Source organism: Henckelia pumila, chromosome 1, assembly GCF_033568475.1.
Source record: "Henckelia pumila isolate YLH828 chromosome 1, ASM3356847v2, whole genome shotgun sequence".
Classification (NCBI taxonomy): domain Eukaryota; kingdom Viridiplantae; phylum Streptophyta; class Magnoliopsida; order Lamiales; family Gesneriaceae; genus Henckelia; species Henckelia pumila.
In genome coordinates, this window is record NC_133120.1 from 48,111,287 (window position 1) to 48,117,300 (window position 6,014).

Below are 6,014 nucleotides of genomic sequence, written 5' to 3' on the forward strand. Positions count from 1 at the left end.
TGTATGGACATTATTCAACAACATTGCTGCATTTTCAAGCGCAAATCCCAAAAACGATGCAAATAATTCAGTGAATCCCATCATTGATCGAACCATGTCCATCAAAGTTCGATTGCGACGTTCAGAAACACCATTCAATTGTGGCATTGCTGGCGAAGTCCACTGTGAGAGAATCTCATTCTCCTTTAGATAGTCCAAAAATTCAGTACTCAAGTATTCTCCACCTCGATCAGATCGAAGTGTTTTAATATTTTTTCCTAATTGTTTCTCTACTTCAGATCTGAATTCTTTGAACTTTTCAAATGCTTCAGACTTGTGTTTCATCAAATACACATACTGTTGCGTGTTTTTTGCTCGCAAGCACACGATGTCAAGTTATAATATAGGAATTAAGTCCAAGTCGATCCCACGGAGAATGAATAAATGATATTATATCAAATATTTGCAACTAATAAAATCATAATCCTATGTAGAGCTATGAAAATGGTTTGATTTTTATAAAACTAAAATTTGCAAGAAACAAAACTAAATAACCACGAGTTCACGAGAGAAAAATTCAATAAGCGAAGAATGCTAGAGGTTCGAATTCACTTGACTGTCCACCACAATTTATTTCTAATGATTGTTTAATTATCAATTCTTCTAATTTATAAGCCAAGAATCCCTATTATTTTCTACTATCTCTCTCGAGTGTCAAGCAGAAATTCTTATTCAATAACAAACTCAATATCTCTATCAAAGTTCAATTATTAAATCCGGTAAATAGCACAAGAATTCTTCTAATGACTTCTATGGAGTTATATGTCTCTCGAACAATATAAACATCAAAGATGTATTTTCCTATGTCGTATTCAAAATATCCTCTCTCGAGTGATAGATTCTAAATAAATTATCATTCAATCTAAGGCCAGTAAATTGAAAGCATTAAAATCAGGAAAACAAAAATAAATTGTGCGAAGAATTCAAATATATAAATCAAAATATCTCAATCATGGTTTCTAGTCAAGATCCGTCTACCTCTAGACTAAGAAATTAATTCATAACCAATTCAAAGATAAAAAAAAAATTGTTCTTCAAATAATCCATCAAACTAGAAAAATAGAGTTTAAAGAAAAACTAGAACGAAGTAAAATTAAGCTTTTCCGTCGCCGGTTGCCGCCGTCTTCTGTCTTCGTATCAAATTCTCGAGCTCTTGTGCACTTCAAAACTCTCAATAGCCGTCTCTATGCTTTGAAAACTCTCTAAACCCTCGTATCCCCAAGAATAAGTCATAAAATCCCTTTTAAAACTCGATGAAAGACTTTCCATATTTTTAGAGACTGCGCAGAGCTGGAGCGCTAATTATTCGGCGCTGGGGCGCTCAAGTTTCGTATTTTATTTTTCAATGATGGACGTATAGAACGGGAGCACTCAAAAGATGGCGCTGGGGTGCTCTGGACATGAATTTACGGGTGCTGGAGCGCTAGAAATCTAGAGCTGGGGCGCTACTTGTTCTTCCATTTCACCATCTGCGCAACATTGTTTTAAAAGTCATAACATAAGTTCTAGCCGTCGGATCGAGCTGAAATTTTGTCAAAAACTTTAAAACATCCTAAACTTCAATTTGAACGGTGAAGATTGTATTTAGATGTCTATAACATTCCCAGTAATTTTTTGAAGTTTGCTGTCCCGTAATTTGGCTTTTCGCTTCTTCTTGCTACTTTTCTTCAAATCCTTGCAACTCACAAAAACAACAACAAATACGCATAATATTCACTCGATACATCACAAAATCCAAGTCAAATCATATATAAATTAAGTGCATAAAATGCACTTATCAAATCCCCCCAAACTTAGACTTTTGCTAGTTCCGAGCAAAACAGTAATGAGCAATATAGTCGACCTCCGAATTTATACATTCCAAGATTCAATACACATGTCGGCTAATTTTCTCAAGAGTTTTCGTGAGTGTGTGATTTGCCAATCTCATCTACCCACCTAACTTTCGGTAAAATCATGCCATCCGTAAGCTTCATAAAATCATTAACTTCGCCCTCAAGTTTCAAAATACTCTCAACCAAGTTCAACTTTTACTCACACAGATCAACAGGACTTTTTCGGTTAACATTAGGCTCAAGTATAATCAGCATGAGATAAGCATCCATATATATATATATCAATGTAAACAAGGACTCATGATGCAAAACAAAGGGAATTAAATATTTTCAATTTGTGCAGGATTATGAGTAGCTAAAATTTTTTTATTTGCATTGCCAGACATTAGTCTTGGCTTTCTTCTACTCCATACATCTCCATCTTTTTGCCTTGTATTTGGACTAGAATTTCAATCCATTTTTTTTTCTTTTCAAGGCCTCCCCTCACCTTACTTTCTCCGCCATTACTTTTCTTTGAACTTTTTAGCTACTCAATTTGTTTTGGATTTTTCATGAATATAGAATGGCTAAAAAAAACTCAATAGATTCGAAAAAAAAACGCCTAAATCACTTCTGTGATCTTAAAAATTTACCTCAGTTTCAAATAAAAATCACAAAAGTTAAGAATCAAATCCTCTAATCCACATCACAAATCCACATAATTTTTTTCTAATTGCTAGGAGTATCGAAAATCATGGCATTCGTGCATAAATTTGAGAACTCAAGATTAAATATAGCTAACATAAACTTTTTCAGCACACAAAATTTATTTTCATCATAGGCCAACACAATTACAACATCATTCCTTCAACTCCAACTAACTCATAAAAAATTTCAAATTTTCACAATTTTTAAACACCCCCCAAACTTAAATTGTGCATTGTCCTCAATGTACAGTATTCATTAAAAACAAGGGACACATACCTTAGGCACCAAGCGTCAGTACTCGGCACCATCTTAATCACTCAAAACTCTTCATCAGGGGTGGCTCCTAAACTCTTTTAGCTCCATACTTTTTAACCTACACAATTCAAAATCATTATTAATGTCTAGTTTCCAATGGTAAAAATAAAAACAAAAACAACTAAAAGAAAATAAAAAAAACTCAAAAAACAACTAGCTTGGGTTGCCTCCCAAGAAGCGCTTAGTTTATAGTCCATAGCCCGACTTTATTCAAATTCTAGCCCGGTTCCATTTTGTTGAGGGTCTTCCCTTTCGCTTTCACCCTCCAAATATATTCAACAACCTTTTTAAACTTTGATTTCTTCTTCGTTTTCTTCTTCTTCTTTGGCACCTTCGGATCATTCTTCTTTGAATCTACCTTATGAACAAGTTTTGGATGACCATCCAGCTTCACAACTCGCTCAATCATGAATAATTCCTCGATGGGTGGATTACTTGATTTCTTGAATATGTTAAAAATAACTCTTTCTCCGTCCACACCCATCGACAACTCACCATTCTTCACCTCAATCTTGGCATCAGCAGTGGCCAAGAAAGGTCTCCACAATATTAGTGGCATATTTGCATCCTCCTTCATATCTAGCATAACAAAATCCGCCGGAAAAATAAATTTATCTATTTTTACCAAAACATCTTCAATGATTCCAAGCGGATATGTGATAGATCTATCAGCTAGCTGCAATGCGATCATTGTGGCCTTCACCTCGCCAAGTCCTAAGCTCCTGAAAATAGACAAAGACATCAGATTAATGCTAGATCCTAGATCGCAAAGTGCATTATTAAAATAAGAAGAACCAATAGTGCAAGGAATAGTAAAACTTCCTGGATCCTTCAGCTTTTGTGGCATCTTCTTTTGGAGCACAACACTACATTCTTCAGTTAAGCTCACCACCTCATTCTCTTGCAGCCTTCTTTTCTTGGACATCACCTCTTTAATAAAATTCGCATAATTCGGCATTTGTGCCAAAGCATCAGCAAAAGGGATGTTGATATGTATCTTCTTGAAAATCTCCAAGAATTTTGAGAACTGCTCGTCCACTGCCTTCTTCTTGAACCTTTGGGGGTATGGAAGAGGAGGTTTGTACATCGTTTTCTGCTCAGGTTCAGACTCTTTCTCCTCGACCTTATTCTCGTCAATTGCAACTTTTTCAGACGTCTTGCTCTCATATTTGCCCTCTTCATTATCCACCTGCTTCCCACTCCTCAACGTGATAGCATTACACTGCTCCTTGGGATTCACCTCAGTATTACTTGGAAATTGGCCTCTGTTATTATCTTTCAGTGCGTTCGCCAACTGCCCAATGCTAGTTTCCATGGATTGCAATACAGCAGCCATGTTGGCCACATGCGTCTCTAAGATGTCAAGGCGAGTCTCAGTCCTCGCCATCCACTTGCTCGATTCCTGCACAAAAGCATTAACAACATCCTCCAAAGGAGGCTTACCCTCACCCTTATTTGTATTGTATCCCGGAGGAGGATTCAACACATTATTATTGTTAGCATAAGAAAATTTTTCATGATTACGCAGACTAGGGTGATATTGATTGGGTACAGGATTACCTTGATAGTTGTTGTAATTTCTGTTGTTCACATATTGAGCTTGCTCCACACTCTCAAATCCATCAGCAAAATTTACGGCAGTCGCCAGCGATGCTGTCTTAATAGAAACTTGATTGCCTTTGGTCAGTGCAGCCAACTGTGTAGAAATAGTAGCCATCTGAGCAGTCAAAGTAGTGAATGCATCAACCTCATGAATTCTAGCAGACTTCCTTATTACAGATCTCTCACTCGGCCACTGATAACTATTAACAGTCATTTGCTCAAGCCTCTCATAAGCCTGTTCAGGAAATTTAGAAAATATTGAACCTCCAGCTGCAGCATCCACAGAAATCCTCGTTGGGCCATTCAAACCATTGTAGAATAACTCAATCTGTTCCCAATTCGGAAAATTATGGTTTGGACACTTCCTAAGAAACTCCTTGTACCGCTCCCAAGCTTCATAAAGCTGCTCAAAATCTTGCTGTTTGAAAGTAGTGATCTCAATTTTCAGCTGGGCAGACTTGGCAGGAGGAAAGTACTTAGCCAAAAATTTGGATTCCATGTCTTCCCATGTAGTGATACTCCCAAGAGGTAGTGACTGCAACCAACTACAAGCATTGTCCCTAAGAGAGAATGTGAACAATCGTAGTCTGATGGTGTCCTCAGTAACACCATGAATCTTCACTATGTCAGCAATCTCCAAAAAAGTACGCAGATGCAGATTTGGATCTTCAGTAGCTGCACCCCTGAACTGATTCTGCTGCACCATATTAATCAGAGCTGGCTTCAAATCAAAATTATTTGCCGTGATGTTCTGCCGAGCTATCCCAGAATAATGAGTATTGATCACTGGTCGAAAGTGATCTCTGATCGGCACCGGAGCATTATTGACAGCTCTTTCCCTTTCTTCAGCCATTTGTTGCAACTCTTCTCTTCTAGCTTTTCTCAAAGCTTTAGCAGTTTTTTTGATTTCCGGATCAAAGACCAGTGAGTCGTAACTTTGGCTTTTTCGCATAAACTGCATAGACAGGAAAGATTTAAAATTAGAACCAACAAAATAAAATAAAATGCTCTAAATCAAAATTAAGACCAATTAGCACAATTTAATATAAATCAAATAAAATTCATTCCCCGGCAACGGTGCCAAAAACTTGTTGGTATTTTTTGCTCGCAAGCGCACGATGTCAAGTTATAATATAGGAATTAATTCCAAGTCGATCCCACGGAGAATGAATAAATGATATTATATCAAATATTTGCAACTAATAAAATCATAATCCTATGTAGAGCTACGAAAATGGTTTGATTTTTATAAAACTAAAATTTGCAAGAAACAAAACTAAATAACCACGAGTTCATGAGAGAAAAATTCAATAAGCGAAGAATGCTAGAGGTTCGACTTCACTTGACTGTCCACCACAATTTATTTCTAATGATTGTTTAATTATCAATTCTTCTAATTTATTAGCCAAGAATCCCTATTATTTTCTACTACCTCTCTCGAGTGTCAAGCAGAAATTCGTATTCAATAACAAACTCAATATCTCTATCAAAGTTCAATTATTAAATCCGATAAATAGCACAAGAATTCTTCTAATG

At 36.4% G+C, this 6,014-nt stretch overlaps 1 non-coding gene across 1 annotated transcript; it reads left to right on the plus strand.

Annotated features, from left to right (window-relative positions):
• The first annotated feature begins 4,822 nt into the window (after window positions 1–4,822).
• On the plus strand, window positions 4,823–4,928 carry LOC140876787 (small nucleolar RNA R71). The gene has a single exon (XR_012149020.1). It is a non-coding gene; the product is annotated as a small nucleolar RNA R71 (small nucleolar RNA).
• The last annotated feature ends 1,086 nt before the right edge of the window (window positions 4,929–6,014 follow it).